Genomic DNA, 4,987 nt, shown 5'->3' on the forward strand with positions numbered 1-4,987 from the left:
ATTTGCCAAGGTTGTAATTTCTAGACTATTGTAAATAATGACTTTTTAGTAGACTTTAAAATAACTCATTAAAATCTATTTAGTAAAAGCGAACTATAGTAATTTGAAACCTGCCATCATTCATTTAAAAATGCATAAACAAGTTGTTCTTTAACAGTGGGAAATTTTTATCTTATTCTTTTTTTTCTTGAACTCATATTTCCATACTTCTCCCAGAGAGTGATGTCCTACTGAAAATACAGGCAGTCCTCGCATAAAAATGTGCAAAATTACCATGCAAAATAATCTTAATAATCAGTAGGAACAATTGTGATTGTCCTGTGACCTTTAAATTTTTTGTCAGAACATTAAAAACTGTCTTACTGCCAGTTATAAATGTATAGGAAAATGAAAAACAGTAAGACCAATATTTACTTAGTGCACTGCAATTAGAAACATTGGAAATGAAAGTACTTTATTTTTCCGTAAAAAACTTATTAAGAGTAAACAGTTTTCACTGTCTTCTTTTTGTCCTGTAACTTACAATACAGAGTGATCATCTTTCTATGACTTAGTGAATTGTCATACTTCTAAGTTTGGATCAGCTTCCAACATTTTATCCTTTGCATTTTTTTAAACATAAATTTATTTATTTATTTATTTATTTATTTATTTATTTATTTTTGGCTGCGTTGGGTCTTCGCTGCTGCGTGAGGGGTTTCTCTAGTTGCGGTGAACGGAGGCTACTCTTCGTTGCAGTGCGAGGGCTTCATTGTCGTGGCTCCTCTCGTTGCGGAGCACGGGCTCTAGGCACGCGGGCTTCAGTAGTTGTGGATCGCGGTCTCTGGAGTGCAGGCTCAGTAGTTGTGGCGCATGGGCTTAGTTGCTCCACGGCATGTGGGATCTTCCCAGACCAGGGCTCGAACCCGTGTCCCCTGAATTGGCAGGCGGATTCTTAACCGCTGCGCCACCAGGGAAGTCCTCCAAGAGTTCTTTTAAAATGAAAATTTTTTGCCAGTATTACTTCTTCTAGGACACCATTATCCACTTTGTCAACAACCACTGTCCTCTTTAAGTCACAAAGTTCACCTGCACCAAGGTCAGCTGGCTGCAGATGTAGAGTCTCTTCACTGGTGGCACTGTCAACATTCCCATGCTCAGTTATTTCTTCTAGAACTTCATTCTGTTCAACTCAAATTCCACTTTCGGCATTATCACTTTTAATGCTTTGCTACATTTTCATTTTTGTTGGCCAATGCCCTCTCTCAGTCATCTATTTTTGTAAAATACTATGTAGATTTATCACTGGCAGACAGGAGGTAAGACTACCACAAGCTTTGTTGTCTGAATGTGAACTGAATAACAGATGCACAGTGACCAATCACCAAGGACTTTGAAAGAAGAGACATGATGGGTCACTGACCTTGATGCTCATCTGTTATTTATATAGTGATTTGTGGACTGAAGAGCTAGAGGGTGAAATTTCTATTTTATGCAATTATTCACAGTTAACATACCATAGTAATTGAAATCTGAACTCTGAAGGATTGGTGTTATTTAACAAAATGGTGGTAACTGAAATTCATGCATATTGGAAACATTCAAAGAAAGGATTGTCCATGTATTTTTATACTTGAAAATCTTTTATTAGTCACCTCAAGCTTCTCTGCAACAAAAATGTACATAAATTAGAATTTTAACTGTTTTATGTCCTTGATTCTTAAGTAGTAAAAAAATTCTGAGCTGATTAACATTATAATTATTACTATAATTGACCAAACAACATAAATATGTTTAAATCAAAAGTAAAAATTTATCAAAAATTATTTCAATCTGATGAATTGGGCTATTTTCCTTTCATTGAGACCATATATCTTTGGCTGAGTATTGTTTTCTGCTGGCATGAGACAGAGTTTAGGATCAGTAATATTCCTGTTTTTCATTTCTATAGATATAATCCCTGAGAATATGTGTTTACATAGACAACTAGATGGGAATGAGAGGAATTTTATTATAGCAGTGCCACTCATTTTGTGGATTCTTTCCAAGTTATTTGTCAAAAATGCTCTTTGACTTTTGTTGAAAACAAGGAATTGGAAACATTCTGACTTGTGAAAGCACTTGTTACCCAATCATCAGAATGTTTTCTTTATTTTCCCGGAAGCATACCAAAAAGGCTTTGCCAAGACATAGCAACTCCAAGGCAGCCACATATACCTACCTGTGCTGGTTGTATACTGTACAACTCCTGAGACAGTGTTCACATGGCACTCTACTTGAATGGAATGAGCTGGAATTATGCAGTGCACAACTTACACAGCTGTATGTGGTGGCCTTATAAATTATACCTATTTTTTTTTTACTTAACACCAACTTGTTCTATCCAGTACATTAAATGAAGTACACAAAATTTTCTGTATATACTGGCACATTTACATATATTGATAATGATTATCACAATTAGCATACCGAACATTTAATGACATAGCAAAACTTAGTGGAAAGATGTATTAATAAGGTAAAAACAACAAATAAAATTGTTATTTTTAGAAACCAAGTCTTTTGAAAAGCTCAGTATTATGTCAAAAGGACTCCAACTCCATGCCAAGCTCAGTATCTGCCAAGAGTCTTTTATGTCTCATCTCCATGGTGGCTCTTTATTTCCCTAAGACTTGGATTCACAGATGGCACACTTGTTTCCTTGAACAGTGTCATTAATTTATTTAACTTATGAATGCTAATTATATGTTTCTGAGTGCATCGAATCTATTAGCATTTGCAGTGGTCTTTTTGATAAAGCATGTGGTAAAGAGGAACTGCCCCTGCCCGTACCCTTCAGGACCTGCTCTTCTCTTGGCAGGTTGAAGCAGTCTAAAACATACTGATATGCACTTTTTTGGGTCTTTTTTTTTTTGAGATATAATTGACATATAGCCGATATACACTTTTAAGCAATAATTCACAACCAGGGAACATCAGGCAATGGAAGCAAAAGTATGAATTGGGCTCTGCAGCAATCTGAAATAACAGAACAAATGACAATATAGTGAATTCTGTTATTCGAGAATCATTTATTACATGCTGTTATGATTCTAGAAGCCCCTCCTCTGAGTTAGGTAGAGCCTATATTTACTATACATCAAACTTAGCACCATAGCCACAAACAGCCATTGCCACACTTCAATGACAACCATGGAAAGAATGCCCCATCTTCAATCAATCGCAATTGTGTCCTTGAATGACAACACCAACCATAACATCACTATCCATGAAGGACAAAGTGTCTGTAATTACAGTTAACTACAAAGTTCATAATTTTTGAAGAAATGTTAATATTAATTTCCAAATTGAGGTTGTAATGGAGAATTAAGTGTAAATATCCTTTCATTATAATAGTTAACATTTATATACCACATCCTAAGTGCTTTCACTGTCATAATTTTATCTTTCCAATATCCTTATGTTAGTTGAGAAAGTACTGATATTTTCTGTTTTACAAGTCAGAAAACTCAGGATCAGAGAAGTTTAGTTAAGCTACATGATAGATAAGTGGCAGAGAAGAATCTTAACCCTGAAACAAAATCTCATATACTTTGCTTCTCTACTAAACTGTTTACCAGATGTTGATATAGTAAACCTTTCATTTTTCTTCCATTTTGGGTCCAACATACGTTCTTTTTCTTCTTTTTTTTTTTTAAATATATATTTATTTATTTAGGCTGCACCGGGTCTTAGTTGTGGCACTCCAGGATCTTCGTTGTGGCATGCATGCAGGATCTAGTTTCCCAGCCAGGCATTGAACCCCGCCCCCTGCATTGGGAGCACGGCATCTTACCCACTGGACCACCAAGGAGGTCCCCAACAGTATGTTCTTCTAATTGTGCAAAAGAATCACCTGATGCCCTTGATTAGAATGCAGATTCTAGTATCCCACATAATTCAGTTGAGGTGGTCTGACATGCGGAATTAAAATAAAATCACCCAAATGAGAACGGAGGCCATTTATTCAGATCTTGTTATAGCAAGAGAGTCAGGACCATCATTTGCCTTTGATAGAAGCTCAAAGGCAGATAGGGGAGCGGGAAAGCTTTATAAAAGTGGAAAAAAGGGGAAGGTCTCAGGTATACATTGGAGGTTGTTGGCCTGGGAAAGCTGGAGTCCAGCTACTAGAATCAGAGAGTATTTGATGTGATTGGTATGGGGAGCATTTGGCTTTCTCTGACTGGTCCCAAGGTGAAAGTAGGGGTAAAAATAGGGAAGTTGGCAGTCATTGACCACCTCCTTACTGTTCTGGTCCAATTGCTGCAGAAGTTGTGGTTTGGCTTCCTGGACTTCTTATGTGGTTCAGAGTTCTTTTGTCATATACAGTCTGGCCATTGTCTGTTTGTATATTGTCTCTCAGACCATATTCTGAGAAACACACTGGGCCTCTGGTGTTCCTTTCATCCTGGTCTCCTTCCTCCCTTAAGCTGGCTAGACTATAAACTCCGTGCGAGCTATGGACCATCTTTCACCACTCTATTACCAGTGCCTAGGCACTCAATAAAATCTTGCAAATGAATGAATGATAAATGAAAATATTTGATATTGCCTTTTGTAGGAACAAGAACATGAACTTTGTGGTGTAGCATATGTACGTCTTTATGTGATTGGACTGCCTGCCACCAGGAAGACTGGAGGCTGCTCCTTCCAGCTACTCTGTTCTAAATACTGTAACCTGAATCCTTGGCCCTGGCTGCTCTCAGTTTTTCTCAAAGCTCCAAGTTAACCCACAGTGTACACATCAGGCCCAGGGGCTTCCCCAGCACTCCTCCAGAGTACTCTGTTGGGGGCGGGATGGAGTTCGTGGGAAAGCGGCAACTACTTCTAGCATTTTGAAGGCAACCTGAACCCCCGACCTTTAAGTTTGCTGCATTCTCTCCAACCCCGACCCCCAATTCCACTCCACCATTAGGGCCTGGGCAGGGGCTACTGAAAGTGGGAAAAGGGGGCCCCCCAGCCCATATAT

This window comes from Physeter macrocephalus, chromosome 2 (genome assembly GCF_002837175.3).
Source record: "Physeter macrocephalus isolate SW-GA chromosome 2, ASM283717v5, whole genome shotgun sequence".
Classification (NCBI taxonomy): domain Eukaryota; kingdom Metazoa; phylum Chordata; class Mammalia; order Artiodactyla; family Physeteridae; genus Physeter; species Physeter macrocephalus.